This window comes from Chiloscyllium plagiosum, unplaced genomic scaffold (assembly GCF_037043375.1).
Source record: "Chiloscyllium plagiosum isolate Xiang-an unplaced genomic scaffold, Cpla_swu_hap1 HiC_scaffold_31, whole genome shotgun sequence".
NCBI classification, from domain to species: Eukaryota; Metazoa; Chordata; class Chondrichthyes; order Orectolobiformes; family Hemiscylliidae; genus Chiloscyllium; species Chiloscyllium plagiosum.
The window spans coordinates 39,078,571-39,102,241 of record NW_028270169.1 but is presented as its reverse complement, the minus strand read 5'-3'; the positions used below and the strand labels follow the sequence as shown (position 1 = coordinate 39,102,241).

Here is a 23,671-nt window from a genome sequence, read left to right as displayed (position 1 = left end):
GAATTAATAGAGGTGAATATATTCTGTCTGAACCAATTATAAGAGATCACAAACCATCGGGTATGCACTGCAAGTATTTCGGTCAGTCCTGGAAATGAACAAATATCGAAATGGAAATGCTTTCTATGCTTTCACTTCTGATTGCAAAACAATCGCAGACTTAGGTCGTGCAAATATAAAACGCAGACTTGTATTTTACATTAATTGTAAAGTAAACATAGCATCCATTCTTCTTTTTATTACTCACCGAACAGTCAGTTTGAGTACTGGTTGCAGTTTAACCTCACAGTGCGACTTTCTTAAACGTTTTCACTGCACTTGCCCATCCCACAAATGTGGGAAGGCGTAGCTTGGAACTGCAAGACGTGTCAGCTCCCCGATTAGAGTACAACGTGTTCCATAGACACAGCCAGAACGTGAAAGACGTGGCCAACTTAATAGGAATGTGTTGAACAATTGGAAAAGAGGTACAGGCCCCATAACATCTGTAACAAGATACAATTTTCTCGCAAACCGCAGAGGCTTTCGTCCTATTTTCGGAGATACTCTGGATACTTTAAGTATCTGTATGTTGCGGCACTTTTTTTTGTAAAGTGAACACAACTTTGCAAGCTTCAGAGACTTTACAACTTTCAAGCACAACCCACCTTATCAGAAGATGGGATCAAAATAAAAACGCAACTTTATTGGTTACGGAAACATCAGAGAATAATAGATTTGCGAAGTACCGTGGGGAGGCCGCGCCTGCTGCCAATCCCTATACAAGTAATCCAGGCAACCACATGGTGGCCAAGAGGGAAAGTATAGTGCGTACAAACCTCATGCACATCGAAACGTAAACTGTTTACTACTTGTACGAAATTCCAGTCAAACACAATCGTCTCCTTTCCAATTGCATTGGACAGTACACTATCAAATGTTCGATGAAAGCGGCACCATAAATAAAAAGTTGGAGTTTAAATCTTGGCGTTGCGCACTTGGATCCCAGCCGTGGAAATGTACTTTGTAACAACTCAACTTCTTCCAGTTTTGAAGAAAACTGATCGATCTGAAAATCTTCCCACACATTTGCAAGACCTACTTTAATTTCAGGTTTCCAACATCGTTTTCCAGTACTTGCTTTTACTTTTGTATTAGAAATTACAGACACATGGCAAAAAGGCAATTGCAGTCATCTATTCTTCATCTCGTCATAGAGATGTACAGCACGGAAAATGACCCTTCGGTCCAACTCGTCCATGCGACCAGATATCCCAACCCAATCTAGCCCCACCTGCCAGCACCTGACCCATATCCCTCCAAACCTTTCCTATTCATATACCCATCCAAATGCCGTTTAAATGTTGCAATCAGACTAGCATCCACCACTCCCTCTGGCAGCTCATTCCATACACGTACCACCCTCTGCGTGAAAAAGTTGCCCCTTAAGTCTCTTTTATATCTTTCCCCTCTCACCCTAAACTTATGCCCTCTAGTTCTGGACTCCCCCGGGAAAAGACTTTGTCTATTTATCCTATCCATGCCCCTCATAATTTTGTAAACCTCTATAAGGTCACCCCTCAGCCTCTGATGGTCCAGGGAAAATAGCCCCAGCCTGTTCAGCCTCTCCCTCGAGCTCAAATCCTCGAACCCTGGCAACATCCTTGTAAATCTTTTCTGAATCCTTTCAAGTTTCACAACATCTTTCCGATAGAAAGGAGACCAGAATTGCACGCAATATTCCAACAGCAGCCTAACCAATGTCCTGTACAGCCTCAACATGACCTCCCAACATCTGTACTCAATACTGACTGATAAAGGAAAGCATACCAAACACCTTCTTCACTATCCTATCTACCTGCAACTCCACTTTCAAGGAGCTATGAACCTGCACTCCAAGGTCTCTTTAGATTAGATTACTTAGTGTGGAAACAGGCCCTTCGGCCCAACAAGTCCACACCGACCCTCTGAAGAGCAACCCACCCAGACCCATTCCCCTACATTTACCCCTTCACCTAACACTACGGGCAATTTAGCATGACCAATTCACCTAACCTGCACATTTTTGGACTGTGGGAGGAAACCGGAGCACCCGGAGGAAACCCACGCAGACACGGGGAGAATGTGCAAACTCCACACAGACAGTTGCCTGAAGCGGGAATTGAACTCGGGTCTCTGGCGCTGTGAGGCAGCAGTGCTAACCACTGTGCTACCATGACGTCTCTTTGTTCAGCAATGCTCCCTAGGACCTTACCATGAAGTGTATAAGTCCTGCTAAGATTTGCTTTCCCAAAATGCAGCACCTTACATTTATTTGAATTAAACTCCATCTTCCACTTCTCAGCCCATTGGCCCATCTGGCCAAGATCCTGTTGTAATCTGAAGTAACCTTCGCTGTCCACTATACCTCCAATTTTGGTGTCATCTGCAAACTTACTAACTGTACCTCTTATGTTCACATCCAAATCATTTGAATAAATGATGAAAAGTAGCACCGATCCTGGAGGCACTCCACTGGTCACAGACCACCACCTTTGAGCCAGTTTTGTATCCAAATGGCTAGTTTCCCTGTATTCCGAGAAATCTAACCTTGCTAATCAGTCTCCCATGGAGAACCTTGTCGAATGCCTTGCTGAAGTCCATACAGATCACATCTACTGCTCTGCCCTCATCAATCCTCTTTGTTACTTCAAAAGACTCAATCAAGTTTGTTAGACATGATTTCCCACACACAAAGCGATGCTGATTATCCTTAATCAGTCCTTGCCTTTCCAAATACACGTACATCCTGTCCCTCAGGATTCCCTCCAAAAACTTGCCCACCACCGACGTAAGGCTCACTAGTCTATAGTTCTCTGGCTTGGCCTTACCAGCTTTCTTAAACAGTGGCTAACCTCCAGTCTTCCAGCACCTCACCCGTGACTATCGATGATACAAACATCTCAGCAAGAGGCCCAGAAATCACTTCATTAGCTTCCCAAAGAGTCCTAGAGTATACCTGATCAAGTCCTGGGGATTTATCCACCTTTATGCGTTTCAAGTCATCCAGCACATTAAAGCACCGTGCTAAATAGTCACCCGCAGTTAAAGGATTCCAAGCTATAACCAAAGCAACTAGGATCTATCTTTTCCATTGCACAATTCAAATATTCCTGATTATTTAACACATTAGTTGCATTCTTTTATAATCTTCCGGTTAAAGGGGAAAAGCAGTGCCACATTCTCCTTATAAAAATAACACAATCCAGATCAAAATGGTGTGTTAAATGCGAACGTGCAATCAGCGCTGTATACCAATGTTTAATTGACCAAATAAAAATGCAAGTGGTTCAAAACAAGCATACTAAACTGTCAAGAAAAGTGTTTCTTCAGGAAAAGCAAGCTAAGGAATATATCTCAAAAATATTAAAAGCATATCAGAAGCATATTATCGACATATTAGAAAAAAAGTTTGATTGCCAACTGAGCTCCAAGAAAGGATAAAAGAGCAAGTAATTAGAGTTAGCGGACAGACGCTGCTTCTGGTTTACAAGAATATTGGAAGCAGATAAGTTCTGTCATGGGAAAAGCGAAAACTAAAATTTTCGTAGAAATTAGGAATCATAAACTAACAATCAAGATGGTGTGGAAAGAATAGAAGGACCAGACATATTTTAGGATGCTACTGAAATGGTATATGTACCGGAAGACTCAAGAAGTTAACCCAATACTAATTTTCAAAAAGTAGACAGAGCTGACCTGAATAGCAAGGTGCTAGCATTGTTAGAAGTTTGGCTCTCTGGTAGGATAGCTTACGATGACAAGTGGTATTTCACAAGGCTCACTGTGTTGGGTTCAAACTTTTCACTTTATACATTTTCTATCTAGATGCAGGAACTGAAGGCATTCTGGCTAAGTTTGCACATGATACAAGGATAGGTAGAGGGACAGGTAGACTGAGGATGTGGAGGGGCTGCAGAAGGATTTGGACAGGTTAGGAGAGTGGGCAGATGGAGTACAACATGGGAGAGTGAGAGATCATGAGGACATGGTTGCAAGTATAAAAGAATTGACTACTTTCTAAATTCACAAGTGTGAAGTAAAAAGAGCTTGGGAGTTCTAGTCCAGGATTCTCTCAAGGTAAACTTGCAAGTTGAGTCAGTAGTTAGGAAGACAAATGCAACAATGACATTTATTTTGAGAGAGCTTGAATATAAAAGCAGAGGGATGTACTTCTCAGAGTCATTCTGAGGCTCTGGTCAGACCACATTTGGAGTATCATGTGCAGTTTTGGGTCCCATATCTCAGGAAGGATGTACTGGCCCTGGAATGGGTTCCGAGGAGGGTCACAAGAATGGACCCAGGAAAGAAAAGCTTGACATATGAGGAACGGTTGAGGACTATGGGCCTATACTCAATGGAGTTTAGAAGGATATTGGGGGGGGGATCTAATTGAAACATACAGAATACTTAATGGTGTGGACGAGTAAATGTTGGGAAGATGTTTTCATTGGTAGGAGAGAATAAGGCACAGCCTTAGAGTAAAGGGATGATGTTTTAGAAGGGAGAGAAGGAGAAACTTCTTCAGCCAGAGTGGTGGATCTATGGAATTCATTGCCACAGAAGGCTGTGGAGGCCAGGTCATTGAGTATATTTAAGATTGAGATAGTTAGGTTCTCAAGTATGAAGGGGAATCAAGGATGACGAGGAGAAAGCAGAAGAAGGGTTGAGAAACCTATCATTCATTATTGAATGGCAGAGCAGATTCGATGGACTGAATGGCCTAATTTCTGATCGTATATTAAAACTCATTCTTTGAAAGAGGATTGATTTGATTTATGCGATATTCAAATTTTCACTAATACTCTGACGATGTACCAGAGGGGTCTACAATTAGATGATTAATCGACGTTTCGGGCATAAGCACTTCTTCAGGAAGAAGGGCTTATGCCTGAAACGTCGATTCTCCTGTTCCTTTGATGCTGCCTGACCTGCTGCGCTTTTCCAGTAACATTTTTAAGCTCTGATCTCCAGCATCTGCTGTCCTCACTTTCTCCAAATTAGATGATTAAGCCAATATCCAATCATTAAAAGGAGTAAAAAGGTTCAATTCTGCGAGGTTGAGGTTTGTAGCAATGCCTCAGAGGATTCTGCTCTGGGATCCCTTCAATGAAACAAGATGACACCCAAACATAAGACCATAAGACATAGGAGCGGAAGTAAGGCCATTCGGCCCATCGAGTCCATTCCGCCATTCAATCATGGCTGATGGGCATTTCAACTCCACATATGGATAACATTCAGCTAGGAAGCCCAATAATAGAGGATGAACGGAGACTACAATAGCATTGTGACAGGTCAATGAAATTCAACAATAGTAAATTTAATGTAATACATTTCAGTTCAATAAAATGCAGGCATTTAAGGGCCATTAGGTCTAAACATCACATACATACAGAAACAGTGTTACATAAGAACATAAGGAATAGGAGGAGTATACCAGCTGGCCCACAATTCAATAAAATCATGGCCGATCTTTTCGTGCTCTCAGCTCCCTTTTTTTTTAAATATTCATTTGTGGGACTTGGGCATTGCTGGCATGTCAGCATTGATAGCCCATCCCTATTTGCCCTTGAGAAGGTGGTGGTGAGCTGCCTTCTTGAATCACCACAGTCCACTTGCTGTGGGTTGACCCACAATGCCGGTAGGGAGGGAATTTCAGGATTTTGATCCAACAGTGAAGGAATAGCAGTATATTTCCAATTCAGGGTGGTGATGAGTTTGGAGGGGAACTTGCAGATGGTGGTGTTACCAAGTATCTGCTGCCCTTGTCTTTCTCGATGGAATGGTTGCCACACATACTTGCAGGCACCACAGAAACACACACATTCTCACTTTCACAAAGACACATTTGCCTACACGTGCAAACTCATTTCCCCATCCATAGAGACACAGATAATTTCCAGCTCCATTAGGTGGACAGCATAGCCAACCTGACTGATTCTGGTCATAAAATATTGGTGCTGTGAGGGTCACAATGTTACCTAAATTAAAGTGAGTATTGTTCTGCAGGAACTGTGAATAATTTTAAACATTCAATGCCACCCCCCTCTCTGAATCAGAAATCCATGAGGCAGTGGTGTAACATCACCTGCAGCATCTGCACAGGTGGGGGCCATTCTTGGCATTGGCAGATACTGATACAACACATAATTAGAAAGACCTTCAAAACACCTACAATCAAGTTATTTTCAATGCGACAAGCCTTTTTAAAATACAGTCAAGACGCAAAGCACAGTGGATGCTGAAATAAAAACAAAATTCTGGTGAAACTCAACATGTCTGTCAGAAACAGTGGAGAGAAAAAAAAGTTAACGTTGAGTCCACATGACATTTCTTTGGAACTCCACTTCCAAAGAAAAGTCATATTGGACTCTAAACGTCAACTCTTTCTCTTGCACAGACGCTGCAAGACACAAATATTACCAATGCTTTGATTCTTGAAAAATCTTTAAATACAGTGTTTTAATTTTTTTCCCCACTGAAGATGTTGAAGTATGCTTCTTACCCAAAACAAAGTTGCATAAAGCAACATAATATGTCAAAATGTTGGTGAAAAAGTAAACTTGCCATATATGAACACTGTCGAGTGTGTGGTGCTGGAAAAGCACAGGTCAGGCAGCATCCAAGGAGGAGAATCAACGTTTCAGTCATAAGCCCTTTTTTTGTGGACATTATTTAAGTATTTTAAAAGTTTAAAAGATAGCATGAAATGGAATTTGGTTTTAAAACATTAAATTTTTAAAACTGTTAGCAACACCATTTTTGACCATTACTTTAATGCAACACTCTATTTTGTAGTTTAGCATTTGCACTCAGAAGGCTATTCAGTGCCTTCTCAGTATTTCTAATAAGTCTGTTCAGATATGTTATACATGTGGAACAGGGGAACCTGAATATACTACCACTGCAACATGAAAACCCTAAAGTCCCTCTTTTCAAAATAATTATCTGCATAAGAGAATATAATATAAAAGGCAATTAGCCCTTAATGTTTGCAGAGTTGTTGACTCTCCCTTCAAAACGTTTGCATCTAACATTTTGCGGCACCAGGCACCATACCAATCCTTAAACGTACGGCTTAGGAATAGGCAATTCAGCCTTAGAGCCTGGTCTGAACATTTATGATCATGTCTGATCACTTTCCTGTCCACACTCCCTAACTTTTCAGTCCCTTGTCTATCAAAAACCTAAATAAACCAGCTTCAATAAATTCAATGACTCAGCATCCTGCTCTGCCTCATTGTTTTCACAGAAGTCCTTCAAATAAAGATTGTAAATTGTCAGGCATGCTTTCCACTGGACAGCATTCACAACCCATAGGTAGTGTTTAGCAGGTGCAGCAGATGCTTCAGACCGCAGAACAGTGTGTATCTTAGTGAGTGGTGCTACGTTCTTGGACAGCATTGCACAATCTACAAGAATGTTGCTGTTGTTGAGAGTCACTGTGATACCTCAAAACTTTTTTCTGCAAAATTGCTGTGAATATTACAAGGAAAATCGCTGTAACTATTAAAGTATAACTGCTGTATTTGCATTGAGTACAGCACAAATATTTGTGACAAAAGTAAAATTGCAAAACCTGCCAATTAAGCAGTGTGTGGTTGAAATGACTTTCAAGTAGAAACGTGCTACAGGAGTAGCTTTGCTCAAAGTTTATTGTCTGGGGTAGATTTCTTCTACTCTGTAGGGAAAAAGGGTCAGGAATCTAACTTCAGGCACAGCAAATAAGGGGACAACTATGAGAGGGAATTTGATTAATACAGGACTGAAGATGTTGTGCTTAAATGCGCACAATATACGAAACAAGGTAAATGCATTTGTAGCACAGATTGAAATTGGCAGCTACAAAGTTGGGCATCAGAGATGCAGCTGCAAGGGGATCAACGCTCTCAATACCCAAGATAGATGCCCTACTGAAAGAACAGGCTGCTGGGCGCAAAGGGGAGAGGGTTGCCTTGCTAGTAAGAAATCAAGTTAAATGTCTAGATCACAACAGTAGCCTGGATGATAAGGAGATAAAAAAGGCATGAAAGAAAGGCACTATTAAGATAATTATGGGGGTTTCTTCAATACATACATGAACTAATGGTAACGGACCCATTTTGTGCAATATATATGAGATGGGGTTCTTTGTAAGCAGTTTGCGATGGTGCCTACCAGTGAACAGGCAATTCTGGATTTGGTAATGTTTACTGAGGCAGACTTGTTGAGGTATCTTAAGGTAAAGGAACCCAGAGAGGGCAGCGACCATAATATGACAATTCACACCGCAATTTGAGAGGGAGAAGCTTGAACCAGAGATAAAGTATTATAATTGAGTAAAGGTAACTGCAAAGATATAACGGAGGAGCTGGCCTGAGTTGGTTAGAAGGTGCTCCCAATGTGATCTTCTCAACATCGGGGAGACTTAGGGAACATAAACTTAGGGAACGGCTCACTGAGCCTCACAGCTGGGTCCGCAGGGACCAACCAGACCTTCCAAGTCACCGTCCATTTCAATTCCTCCAACCATTCTCTTTCCGTCATGACCATCCTTTGCCTCCTCCATTGTCAAAACAAATCACAGTGCCTATTAGAGGAACAAACTTTATCTTACACCTGGGCACCCTACAGCCCAGAGGACTCACTGAGTTCTCCAATTTCAAATAACCTTCCTCCCTACCCCCTGACTCCCTTCCCAGCCCTTCCCCATCCTGGATCCATCCTTCCCATAGACCAATCAGGTCGTACTCTCTACGTCATCACCTATCCCCACTCCACCACTCCCACCCCACTTCCCCATTTATCTGCAGCTCCCACACCTACCCACCCCCAGTCATGAAGAAGGGGACACCTGAAAAGTTGACTTCTTCACCCCCTGATGCTGTGTTCTTCCAGCTTCCTGCCTGTCTACTTTAGAAGGGGAACCCAGCAGGGAAAATGGTCAAGCAGCAATAGTCGTCCAAAGATGTGTAGGTTAGGTGGATCGGCCATGCTAAATTGTCCATAATGGCCAGGGATGTACACGGCTAGGTGGATTAGCCACAATAAATGTGGCGTTATGAGGAAAGGGTAGGCAGTATGGGATGCTCTTCGGAGGGTTGGTACAGACTTTTTTCCATATTGTGGGGATTCCATGATTCTATGACAGGTAATGTTAAGGCAGTGGGGAGGCTGCAAAAGGACAGGCTAGGAGAGTGGAACAAAGAAGTGGCAGATGGAATACAACTTGGCAAAGTGTGAGATTTTGCTTCTATTCTTCCTACAGAAGTGCAGAGACTATTTTCTAAATGGGGAAACACTTCAGAAATCTGAAGCACCAAAGGGAGTTGGGAGTCCTAGTTCACAATTCTCTAAGGTTAACTTCCATGCTTAGTTAGCAGTTAGGAAGGCAAATGCAATGTTTCACACTGAGAAGACTCAAATACTGCCAAGGCCTTACAAGGCTTTGGTCAGACTCATTTGTGCCCCTTATCAGCAGCGGCAGGAAATACACGCTGGCTTTGGAGAGGTTGCGGAGAAGGTTTACAGTAATGATCCTGGGGATAAAGGGCTTGTCATATCAAGAACTGTTGGGTCTACATCAATGCAGTTTAGAAGAATGAGGGGAATTTAATTGAAATTTATAAAAGTTTCTCCAACTGAGAAGCCTGATAGAACAGACTAGTAGGAATATATCTGTAGTAGGAGAGGTTAGGTCGTAAGGGCATAGCTTCAGAGCAAAGGGATAACCTCTTAGAATTGAGAGGAGGGGTAATTTCTTCAGCCAGAGCGTGTGCAAATCCGTGGAACTCACTGCCACAGAGGGCTGTAGAGGCCAAGTCATTGAGTGCATTTAAGAGAGAGAGATAGATAAGCTCTTGATTGTCAAGGGGATCAAAGGTTAGAGGGAGACGGTGGGGGGGGGGGGGAATGGAGTTGAGAAACATATCAGTCATAATCAAATGGTGGAGCAGACTCCATAGGTCGAGTTCTCCTCTTATATTATATACGTTATGCTGCAAGAACCAGTCTATATTTACTCTGTAAAATTAATTCTAAAATGTAGCTCAATGTTCAGGAGAATTTTGTTTCAAATAAAACACAGGACCAAAAAGCAAGATGAACCAGCAAGTACTAATATCCAGTTACCTGTGCTCTTTGAATATTTTCCAAACTATTGCTCATATATAGAATTTCTCTCAGTACTCACACTATACTCATGAATTGTGTGCCAACTGATACTTTTCACTTGAATACTGCTGAATTTGGGGAAAAGAGCCATAGCCTGGTACATTTTCCCCTGCCACAAATAAGTGCCAGAATGAGGAACTTTGATACCAACTTTCTGCTTGATTTAGAAGAGGGGGAGCTTCAAAAGTTTCAAATTAATTAATCTCAAAAAAAACCTATTTACATTTTTTTATAAAAAGCTGCTGTTGTAGTTTAAATTAATCGTCAAATTCATCCACATTGGATTTGAACAGCAAAAGAGTTGGACAGCATATATTATAATGTCTAATATCACCGCTATCATCAGCTTTCATTTCTCAACTACAGAATTTAATCTGCAAATAAATTGTTCTAAGATGATAAGACAAAGGAGAAGAAGTAGGCCATATATCCCATCAAGTCTTCTCCACCATTCAATAAGATCACGGCTTATCTGATAACCCTCAACTTCTTCATCCTGCCTTTTTCCTGTAACCTTAGTTCCCTAAGTGATTGAAAGTCTACTGCAACCTTGAATATACTTATGTCACAGAATTTTAAAATTTGTTCACAGGATACTGGTGCCACTGGTTCGACCACCAATTATTATCCATACCTAAGTGCCCAGAGGGCAGTTGAAGTTAACCACATTGCCATAGATCTGGAGTCACAAGTGTAGGCCAGACTAGGTGAGGATGGCATATTTCCTTCCCTGAAGGACATGAGTCGACTAGATGGGTTTCTTTGACAATCAACCATGCTTTCACTGTTATCAGTAGATTCTTAAATCCACATATTTTTTAACATTAAATTCAAATTCCACCATCTGCTGTGGCAGGATCTGAAACCAGGCACCGCAGAACATCTGCTGAGATTCTGGATTGATCGTTCAAGTGAGAATACCACCAGAGCATTGGCTCCCCATCATCATAACCAAATCTGTATGTTACATTGTGATGCACACAACAGAAAAATCCCATCATCTCAGAATGGCAATGTGAGCCTAAAATTTAATAGCACACTACAACCAGACTTTAAAGAAAGTAAATTTGTCATTATAGACTGTGCAATTAACAAGTTTTACTTTTATTGTTGCTTTAACTTGGATCAGTGGGGTGTTTTATTTCAAATATCTCAAACAAGTTCTCAGTACGACAAGTGGCATTTCTTCCATTTATTTGTGGATAACCAAGGACAGCAAAGATGTAACTAATGAACTAATATATAGATTAGTGCATGCCACAATTCTGGTTTCAATCTTACATGCCAAACATTGAATTAGTTTCCAAGAAGCAAAAGCTTATCATTCAGCAGTTCCATGCTATTCAAGATGACCTGCGTCAGAAAAACGATATCAACAGTTTATGTTTTCTAGTCTTCTCAAATTACTTCACAGCCCATTAGGTACTTTTTTGTTAGATTATGATGGCAAATACAGCAATCAACTTACATCCCACAAAGATGTAAATGATCAGATAACGTTTTGGTGGTGAGAGTGATAAACAGAAATTGATCAGGAAGTTAGACCTCACCAGTCTTTCCTAATTTAGTGTCAAGATGGATTTTTTACGTTCACCTCAGAACAAAGTTTAACTTAGTTAAATGTTTACTCTGATTTCTCCCCACAGACAATGCCAGGTCTGCTAAGCTTTTCCAGCAATTTCTGTTCTTGCTTCTGATTCACAGCATCCACAATTCTTTTGGCTTTTAGTTTCACATCTTACCTGAAAGAAAGAACTTCCAGCAGTGCGGTGCTCGACAGATCTGCCCTGAGCTCCTACGTGAGATTAAATGTAGAGATTTCTGGAGAAGGACTTGAACAATGATTTCCTGGTTCAAGAAAGGAGATTGCTATCACTGAGCTAAGGCAGATACTATAAAGATTTTAAAATAATGAAATTAGCATTCAGGAATGCCATCTAAAAGAACGAAAACAATTAATAAATTAGGACAGCATAATGGTTAGCACAGCTGTCCCACAATGCCAGGGTCCCAGATTTGATTCCAGCCAAGGTGATTGTCTGCATGGAGCTCCTCCAAGTGCTCTTGTTTACTCAGTCCAAAAATGTGCAGGTTTGGTGCCCTGAAGTGTCCAGGGTTGTACAGGCTAATTGGGTAAGCCATGTTAAATGTGGGATTATGGGGATAGGGTGAGGGGGAATGGGAATCCTGGGCAGGATGCTCTTCAGAGGGTCAGTGCCGACTCAATGAACCAGTCTCTATCTGTATTGTAAGAATTCTATGAAAAAAAACTCAAGCAAATTAGTTAGTCACAACTTGTGGCGATCAAATAATGCCCTTCGTAAATAATTTAAGTGAGTGGCACAATGGTTAGCCCCACAGCACCATGGACCTGGGTTTGATTCCAGCCTTGGGCAACCATGCCCGCATGGGTTTCTTCCGGGAGGTCCAGTTTCTTCCCACAGTCCAAATATGTGCAAGGTTAGGTGGATTGGCCATGCCAAAAAAATTGTCTGCAGTGTCCAGGGATGTGCAGGTTAGGTGGTTAGCCAAGCAGGGTTACAGGGCTGAGTGGGATGCTCTTCAGATGATCACTGAAGATTCAAAAGGGCCAAATAGCCTCATTCTGCATGGTAGAGAGCCTACGATTCTACTCTTCTATGAAGTCTCTGCATCTTTTATGCTATTGCTTTATTGTTAATTACAAAAGGCACACTAATTCAAATGGCAATTCAATTTATGGCTGGATTGCCAGAGTTTCCAAATATAAGAGATAAATTTTTTGTATCTCCATACACCACGAACACCATTCCATCTTAGTCACCTTCCTTCTTGCCACATCTTGGTTTCCATTTCCACAAACAGATTGATCACTGATTTCCAATACAATCACCTAGATCCACAGTTCACTTAATTATACATTCTCATTGTCTGCTTCCTAAAGGTTTCGATCCCATTCTTCCAATTTCTCCATCTCTGTCACATCTGTTCTGCCAATGCCAACTTCTGCAAGAAGGACCTCTGAACAGTCCACTTCTTTTTTCAACCGAGAATTGCCCATCATGGTTGACAAGGTCATCAGTTGCATCTAACCTATTTCTCATAATTCGGCCTTCACCCCTTCCCCGCCCTTCCACAATGATAGAATTGGCCCAGTCCTCACTTTCTAACCCACCAGCCTCTGCCTGTAAAATATCACATGCTATTTCTATTTCCATTACCATAGATTCCACTCCCCTCCTTAAATCAGAATTATGCAGGAACCATTCCCTCCTTAACCACCCTGCGCACGCTTCCGCTACTCACAACTCCTCCCCAAATCCTCTTCCCTTGCAATCGCAACAGATATAACGCTTGGCCATTTCCCATAACCGTCACTATCCAAGGCCCCAGATACACCTTCCAGTGGAAGCAACAATTTATCTGCACTTCATTCAATCTAGTATTCTATAATCGCTGTTCACAATGTGGTCTCCTGTACACTGGGGAGACAAAAGGCAGACTGAGTGACTGCTTTGTGATACACCTATACTGTCTGTAAGAATGACTGAGCTTCCAGTTGTCTGTCACTTCATACAAGACTTTGCACCCACATCAACATTTCTGTCTCAGACTTGCTGCAGTAATCCAGCAAAGCTCAAAACTGGATGAACAATACTTCAACTTCTGCCTAGCTACCTTACAGCCTTCAGGACTGAACATGGAGTTTAACAATTTCAGAATGTGAAGACCTTACTCAAATGTTTATTACCCACCCCCACAACACAAAATCCTGTTTCATATGGGTTGTTCCCAATACAGCCAACATATTTTCAACCATTCATACTTGCATCGCTCTCTCAGCTTATCACTAATCTCCAGACACTGTCTCCATGTATTCTATTCATTCCTTCACCAACTCCACTCCCTCCACCTTTTCCCAGCTGCTTTCAGTTCTGACGAAGGGTCACTGGACTTAAAAGGTTAACTCTTTCTACAGATGCTGCCATACCTCTTGAGTTTTTCCAGCATTGGCTGTTATTGTTTCAGATTTCCAGCATGTGCAGCTGTGTTTTATTGTCATGAATAAATCAGGCAAGGTGATTAAACATAGTTATTTCAGCTTAAGTTCAAAGGAGGGGAAATTAAAGGAATATGACGAAGAATCCTGCAGACAGTTCCAAAAAGTAAAACCTAGATGGTTAAAAGCCCTGCTTTACTATACAAAACAAACACTGGGGTTTGAGTGCTTTTAGGGGGCAGAATGCAATAATTATACAGAAGACTTTAAACAAAAATGTGAGCCAACAGCTGATCTGTATCTCTTCAAGACATCACTAAATTCCTCAGGCTTTATTGTAATAATGAAACTTATGATCTACAGGTACAATTCACATAGCTCAAATATTCCTAATACATGTGTGCCCATTGTAACACAAAATGTATTCTCACAAAGATTATGCTCTAAAATTAATGCTTGCAAATGACTAAGAAGTCTTCACAGTTAGGACTAATAGACCCGCAGGCTGTAGTCACAGGAAATTCAGTGGGCAAACTCCAAAGCAATGAACATTCCAAAGATACCAGAATCTTATCTGTTTCTTATCCTCAATTGTTTGTGCAATGAAAAGTTGGCATTTAAATAATTTTGGAGGAAACTTTTCCAAAATCAAAACTACACCATCGTAACTTTAATATGTAGATTCTTTGTAGCAAGAAAAACAAAAATTATCACTTCTGGCACCAGATGGAACATTCAATAACCTTAATTTCAAAATGTTAATTAAAAAGGTAGGTAGGATTAGGTACTTTTTTTCCCCTCACTCTCCAAAATCAATACCAGCTCAGGTCTTCATTTCCTCCTCCTTAATAATTGAATAATAAAACAGCTTTTATTTATATAGCACCAACACAAGGTACTGCAGTCAATTAATCACTTTTGAATTCTAGACATTTGTTTTAAGTCAGGGTCTTCCAAACTGGAGAGGAATCATGAGAATGTTTTTGAAGTCTTATGATCAGAGGCAGTGGCAGCTTAACTGACCTCTGATAGCTGCAAAATCCTTTTAAACCTTTGCATTTTTTTAATGGGTAGGCATGACCTATTGAATTGATCTGAGAGTCTGTGAATAGGTAAGCATGCATTTCATTTGCAGAAAACCTGAAGAGATACAGTATTTATTAACTCCCAGTGCTTAACTGCTGTTGCCTGCCCCTATTCAAGAGCTCCCAACACAATAAGTTAAGTGTCCCCATCCTACTACCCCAAAGATCACAAAAAAAATCTGGAGGATAAAAACCAGGTCACACTGGGGACATGTTTGGGAAGCAAACATGGCAGAAAAATTGCATACATCAAGGCCCAACAAACAGTAACAAAATGAATTACCAGATAATCTTTTTAGATGGTATTGAAACATAATTTTGAAGAGGATACCAGCAGATCTCTTACCATTCCTCCCCAGTGCAACAGGCATGATTTCACTTGAACAGGTTACATAAAGGGCAGTATCCCTGACCCTCTTGTGGCACAGTGGGAGTGATTCTACTCCTGAACTGTGACACCCAGGTTGAAGCCCCACCTGCTCTAATGGTTCGTAATAACATCTATGAACAGGTTGACTACAAAAAATGTTTTTTGAATGGGCAGCATCCCAATCAATGTAGCAGTCTTAGAATGCACTGATAGGCCAGCCTCTCATGTGTTCAAGTACTAGAATGGATTCAGCCAACTGGATTGACGACCCATGTAGAAAAAGAAATGTGCAGACTTCTGTATTACTCAGTGCCTCATTAAACACTGTAAGGTCAGGCCTAATTCAGAACAGGTCACAAGTTGATGCTATTTCTCTCCACTTATTGGGAGCCTAATGTCTTTTAACCAGAAGAGTGTTTATACATGGATTTTCCAAAAATCTATTATTGTCATTTCTTTGGGCTCATTATGCATCCCCCCTCCATGTCTCAGTGAATACTGGGTTACTGCAGACAAAGTGAAAATTGACAAAGAAAAAATTGACAAAGTAAATTACTGTGTTGGCTCTCACCATTGATAAACCTGCTCTGTACTTTCCCTCTTACAGTGCATGATACATAATAAAGCAGAGAAACAAAAATTGAAGTAATTTTCACTCATGTACATGTTTTTAAAAAGACTTCAACTTCTTCAGGTCCATCCTAAGACAGATACTAATTCAAGGTTAAAGTAACCAATGTTTCTGTTTTATTTTGCAGTGATCTATTTTACTGAAATATTGATTATTAATATTGGTGGAGGAAGAAATTTTAACAATTGAAAGGAGATACAGATTTAATCATGAAGACTGTTTCAGGATATAATTTCTAGTGCTATGTTATACATTAAAGGCAAAAGTATATGGTACGGAATTCAACAAATCATTCTGTGGGTAATACAAGGCATTATTTATATTCACCAGGTAAAATTTACCTGAGCACACAGTCAGAAGAAATAAAATCTTGCATTTGTACAGTACCACATGACACCTCTTTGATTATGTCCTAGAGACAGGACATAGTGCAGAAGTTCTTCACAACAAAATCCCAAAACAAGGCAAAACAATTTTTGGTGGCATTTGTTGAGTGAATGAAGAAGAATCAAAAGAATTACTTTGTGGCACAGTGGTAGTGTCCCTACTCCTGGATCGAGGGGACAGGGTTCAAGTCCCATCTGCTCTAGAGGTATGCAAAACACTGAACATTGATTAGAAAATATATCAAAAGAAATACCTCTTTTGTTTTAAATCAAGCATGAATTCCAACAATAGTATCTCCGAAAACACCTTGGTATCTCTCTTTGTATTGTACAATAGATCCAAGCCTGCTTTGCATCTGGGGACAGAGCTTCAAATCAACCACCTAAGAGCAGGATAGTTGCCGGTTTGCTCTTAAGTCACAAACATAGAATTTGAACATGCACAGCTGCTACAAACGTATGCTCCAAGTCTGATTTGGAACATTGACCTTCCCAAGGGAAACACATTGGCTCAGTAAAATAAAATTTGAGCAGTCTGCCAGGTTGCAACCAGGAGAAAAATGACAAGCCATTCATGAAAAGTTTCATGCATTACTGTTTCTTAACAACTGAGAATGAAACTCCCTCAGAAGGTCTGTAGTTTAAAATATTTCACATTCTATACCAGTCAAATAAATTGCCATTGGCCACATTTAGCAATTTATTTGGACAAACTGAATTAGAACTTTGCTTTGTCTTGCCCATTTTTGGGGAGTCAAACTGGTTCAAATGTATACCAATTCCTGGGTGTGAGGTCTTGCATACAGATTTGCACCAATGTTATATTATATTTTATTGTTTTTGAAATACATGTAGTGGTCACCCAAAATCTACACTGGTTCAATTAAAAGATGCAAAAAAATTTCCATTGACTGTTCCAGGACCCTCTTATAAAATGTGCAAAATACGATCTGGCCAACGCATAATGAAAGCTACAGCTTTTTCTCAAGTCTATACCAGCCAAAACAGCAGAAGACCGTTCAAAGGTGCAAAAAGACATTATAGGAATCAAGCTTTTGCTTCCCCTATCAAGTTAAGATGACTTGAACCTGCAGGCTTCTGATAACATCAGGATTCACACCAAAGTTAGACTGTTTGACCACAAAGCAGTATTGCCATACTCAGACCTCTCCATCTCTTCCATGAAGTGGAATTCTGATGATCCCAGAGCACAGTGAGATTCCTCAGGCTCTTTGTTTCCCATCAATGGAACTAATCTTTTGATTGTTTATCCACAGTGAGAACCTCAGATGTCACTGACCATTATGGGCTGCTGTCTTCAGCTCTGTAGCACATGGTGCATCCCAGAGAATGCAAGCTCATCCTCTTCCAACCACCTAAACCCCAGTCTTCCCGATGCCTCCTATCTGAGCTCATTTCTCATCTGCAGCATGGTACTCCACTTCCTCTTGTGTCCAATCCCATATCCAGACCCATTTTGAGCCATTTTTGGCCCTTTACAAGCATACTCTCCCAATTTTATTTCCAATCATTTCCAAATGAACACTCATCAACACTTTATGCATTTACAAAGGATTGACACCTTGAGAGCAAAGCACTGTTGTAGTATGAGCTTTGACAGCCACAGTTTTCCCAGGCTGCAAGCAGCAGTGCCTGGAGATTCACATTCTATTTTGAGACACTGCTGCTAACCATAAATAACGATAACAGGGCACCAAGATTTTGATGAAACTATATCCTGTTTATACATTTAACTCTGCTGGATCAGAGCTTCAGGGGACATACATTGAACGGGTGTGAGATACAAAGCAATACGCGAACTGCAAGCAGTCTTGCAGGTCATACTGTCTTTTTAGGCCCTGCAGTCTGGGTAAACAATCTGCTGGAAGTGTCAAACAAGATTCATTTTTATTTTCTGCCATTTCTTTAATCTGTTCTGATCAGCCTTTATAAACACATTTACAACACATACTAATTTCATTTTTCAGACCTATTGGGCAGGAACTCAACAGCGCTTTGCTAAAACTGAAGCTTACACCTCAGGATTGGTTACAAAGTAACAATGAGATTAGGCAGGTAGAAAACCACTCAACCCTAGTTTAACATCAATCCAAGATAGTAAAATCTACTCACAATGAATTATTTCAATTTCTGTTTTATTCATCGGTAATAATAGTGGCACATCACACCTCAAGTCAATCACAAAGCTATAATGATCTGATTTACAAAGAACTTCCTCACAGCAAAAATGGATATTAATTCTAATATGGGTTTTGTTTTTATTGAATGGTGGTATAAAAGTAATTGGGGAAGCCATAGTCCACATAGTCCTCATAAGAGAGGCAATTGGTTATGTATAGCTTGAGAGGCATCACTCAAGAAAGAATTTGATGAACTAGCAGTTTTCTTGCCAGTTGAGCCAAGTGATTGCCATTCTAGTCTGGTGAACAAATTACCTAGTTAACGTATTCTACAAGTGCTTTCCTGAAGAAGGGTTACCCGCAAAATGTCAACTTCTCCACCTCCTGATGCTGCCTGGTTTGCTGTGTTCTTCCAGCCTCTTCCTTGTCAACTCAACTTTTTTCAAGCAATTTTTCATGTTGACGTAGGTGTTGCTGGGAATAGACAGCAGTTATTCCCAATTGCCCATGAACTGAGTGGCTTGCTAGGCCATTTCAGAGAGCAGGCAGCATCCGAGGAGCAGTAAAATCGACGTTTCGAGCAAAGAAGGGCTTTTGCCCAAAACGTTGATTTTACTGCTCCTCAGATGCTGCCTGAACTGCTGTGCTCTTCCAGCAGCACTAATCCAGAATCTGGTTTCCAGCATCTGCAGTCATTGTTTTTACCCATTTCAGACAGCATGCAAGTGTCAACCACATCGAGAGTCTGGAGTCACATGTTCCTTGCCTAAAGACCATTAATGAACCAAATGAGCAGTTACAACAATTGACGATGGCTTTGTGGTTCTCATTAGATTAGCTTTCTTTTTGCTCCAGAATTATTAGATGAATTCAAAGTCCACATCTGCTGTGATGGGATTCAACCCAAGTACCTGGAGCATTAACCTTGGTCTCTATCTTATTAGTAATTATTATATTATTAATAATTATTATTCATCCTAGAAGACCAAAAGCTATTGTTCTTCATGCCTAAAACAATTCCCACTTCCTGATTACTTTCTAAAACTGAGATTATTCACAATTGTGTCACACCCTGAAATGAGATTCCAATTACATCCACACCACTAAGACTGTCTATTTCCAACTCAGTATCATCATCTGACTCTACCACATCTCAATTCATCTGCTAAAATCTTCAAACATCTACCCTTTGGTGCCTATTTCTCATATTCATGCATACCATGTGGCATTGTCAGAAAATAGGGTCAGTTTTCACATGTACACTGCCGGCAAAAATACAATTTTTTTTGAGGATTGAGGTTTTCTCAAGGGCTAAGTTCTGATTTTGGGGAACTTTTATTTAGATTACAGGGGCTCTTTTCTCATGTATTAGATGATGTCATCGTATGTGTTCTGTGTTAGTGTTGACATGTGTCGTATGTGGAGAAAGTGAGGTCTGCAGGTGCTGGAGATCAGAGCTGAAAATGTGTTGCTGGAAAAGCGCAGCAGGTCAGGCAGCATCCAGGGAACAGGAGAATCGACGTTTCGGGCATAAGCCCTTCTTCAGGAATTCCTGAAGAAGGGCTTATGCCCGAAACATCGATTCTCCTGTTCCCTGGATGCTGCCTGACCTGCTGTGCTTTTCCAGCAACACATTTTCAGCATGTGTCGTATGTGGACATAGAAGCAAAAATAGAATTCATCAACAGCCTTAATAATTAACAACTTTCCATAAAACCTAAAGCTACAACACAGGATAAGTACTAATTTCGTAGACAAGTATTTAAAATTGGAATAATAAAAAATGTGCAGGTTAGGTGAATTGGTGTTTTAAAAAATTCTCAAGGTCAGGTTCGTAGGAGAGTAGTCTGACACAGAACAAACGACCAAGAGGCGAGTCTGCTAGAATATGGGCATTTTATTCCCCGCAGCGTCGCCACAACCAACGGGTCTGGCTTATACTCACTCTACATGTTACCGGAACTGGGAGCCGTCAGTTCTCGTAGAGCGGTTGCCAACAACCCACGCTCGGCGGTTAAACGTAACCCCGGAGCAGACTCACCGAACTGGAGACTTTTCCAGCTGATATACTCTTTTCCAGATATAAACATTCATGTGAACAGCAGAGCAAGGCTAAAAAACACATTCCATTCTGGTTACATACAGATAAGAAGATTCACACGGGGAGGTGTGTAATAAGATTCACACGGGACTAAGCAACACCTCCATTCCGGTTAGATTCACACATGTATTGGGACATAATTTTTAACCGTTTCACCACATTTGGCCACGCTAAATTGTCCGTAGTGTTAGGTGAAGGGGTAAATGTAGGGGAATGGGTGGGTTGCGCTTAGGCAGGTCGGTGTGGACTTGTTGGACCGAAGGGCCTGTTTCCACACTGTAAGTAATCTAATCTAACATCTAATCTAAAAAACTAATATCAGACACACACTATGTACAAAAAGCCGTCATCCTACATCATAGATAACACGTTTCCGTGATATGTACAGACCTGGAATTTTACTACACATTTTATCTTTTCTTAGACTTCAATATTAGTATATATAAAAAAGCATCAATTACAGTAGCTCCTGAACATATGGAGACTTGAACTAGAGATTCCATGATGGCAAGAGGTTAATTTTCAGTCATTTCAAAGCTTTCCTTGCTCCTAGATAGCGGAGTACTCCTTTGTTGATAGCTTTAGGATTATCTTATTTCCTCTGCAGCTGCAATACTTCTCTCTCTCTGTCTCTCTCTCTCTTCCCCTCCCCCCACCCCACATCTCCACCCCGCCCACTCTTACTGTACCCATCATAAACAAGTACAGGAGTGCACCAACCTGTGATTGGAAGAGCAGCTCCTCACAGATTTTGTTTATTCTACTTACAAGATTGACTTTTTGATTGGTCACCTCCATGATTGAATTTTCCCAGGTATTTAGAAAAAAATCTATCCACCGTCTGTCACACCTTTCTGCTATTATTGCACTAAAATTTCCCAAGCTTTTATCCTGGTATTCTTTCATATAGACAAGTAAATTCCTTATGATAAATGCTTGCTTAAAGATCAGACTGCTTTGTACTAACGGCTTTGAGCAAATTTTATTTTTTCAACTAATAATTAGCAACATAGGAACAAAGGAACAGGAGGAGGCCATTCAGCCTATCATGCCTGCTCCACCATTTTAAGAAATCATGGCTGATCAAAAACATCAATGCTTCTCATCCATATTGCCCCCATAATCCTTCATGCCATTGGTAATCAGAAATCTATCAATCAATCTTCACTTTAAACATACACAAAGATTGAGCGACTGCAGCCCTCTGGGGTAGAGAATTCCAAGGCTTCACAACCATTTGATTTTCCCAACCAGGGGAGCACCTTCTGGGCATCCCTTTAAGTATTGTGCAGGCTTCAATGAGATCCACACTCATTCTTGAAAATTCCACAGAATGCAAGTCAAGGTAAACAGACCAGCCATTTCAGGAACAAGTCTAATGAACTTTCATTCCACTCTATGGTAAGAAACATTTTCCTCATGCAGAGACCAACACTGTATGTCATACCCAGGTGTAGTCTCATCAAGTTTTGCATAATTGAACCACGAACTTCCTATTCCTGTTCACTATTTTAAATCATTACTTCTTTCTAGAAATTGTAGTCCTTGACACCATTCATGCAATTGCACTAGGGCAAGAAGCACATGTCAATGAATTGATGATGTTAATGCCATCTGCCTTCATACCATAGGAGAATTGCATCAAGTTGTTTACTGCAATAACTCTAAAGCCAAGGGCAAGTAATCACTTATGTCTACATATACAATCTTGTTTCAGTACTTGCAGGAAAAAATATATAAAATTGACTAATTTTCAATTTTGAATATTCTAATAAGTTTAAAATTATTACATATATAAGTGAGGGAATAATGTTAAGAATGACAACACAAGCCTATCAATAACGTTTGGGCATAAGCAACAATATCTTTTCAGGAAGGGAAACACAAGGAGTCACAGCCAAGAGGGTCACACCATTCATTTTTCTGGTCACTATCCTACAAAATACTTCTCCCAGTTTTGACTATTGCTTTTTTCACACAATTCAGCACAGAGGTATGCCTTCACAGCTACAAGATATCGCTTATTCATACATGAACTCAAACAGACAGCAAGCTTTTTGACTGTGGGAAGGCACAGCAGTCAGAGCTAATCATATTAGTACTGGACATCCACTCACACCTTTTCACATTGTCACTATAAAACAAGAACCTTATTGACTCACCTCTTACCGGCCCTTCCCCTCAACCCCACCATACCCCCGAAATATTCAAGTTAATTGTGACACTCTACCTGGTCCAAATAAGGTGAGTATACTCAATGCTCTTTCTAATGCTTGGCAACCAAACAGCTCACTATTATTTACTTATTTCCAAATCTGAAAATTAGTGTACACAACCCAAGTTCATGATCCAGCATTGAAATCACCTTTTATCTATCAATCCCTGAAGCACGCATAATTAGGCATTATGCATTTTGCTTGGAATACACAAACAGACCATATATAATTCCAACAGCCATGGTGCTTTTCTAAAATATAGTAGTCATTTCAACAGTCTGCTCAAAGAAGTGGCCCTAGCACAAGGCACATGGAATATGAGATTATCATATTCAACTTGTCTCATGTCTCAAACCAAAGTCCTTGATATTGCAGTCTCCTGGTTTCTAAAATATTTATTACTTCTACTCCAAGTGGTACTGAATGTGCATGCCATTACATGTCTGGAATTTGAAGCATTTGCTATGACTGAAACATTTCATATACTGCATGGGGAAATACAGAAATTCCATATCGCCAAGAGTGAAGTGCAACTGTCTAATGAAACTGAATTTGCTAATTTCTAAAATCATAAAATGACCTGGAAAAG

The 23,671-nt window shown here is 40.5% G+C and overlaps 1 protein-coding gene across 2 annotated transcripts in view; it reads right to left on the bottom strand.

Moving 5' to 3' along the window:
* The window catches only part of LOC148141886 (phosphatidylinositol-3,5-bisphosphate 3-phosphatase MTMR4-like), a 186,230-nt gene that overhangs the window by 145,454 nt on the left and 17,105 nt on the right, over positions 1-23,671 (bottom strand). The window contains exon 1 of one of the 2 annotated variants that reach the window (XM_087977443.1): positions 248-1,226. The exons of the other annotated variant lie outside the window; for it this stretch is intronic. The gene's annotated coding sequence lies outside the window, so the exon portion shown is untranslated. Of the gene's footprint in view, positions 1-247; positions 1,227-23,671 lie in introns of those variants that run through there. 2 annotated transcript variants of the gene reach the window in all.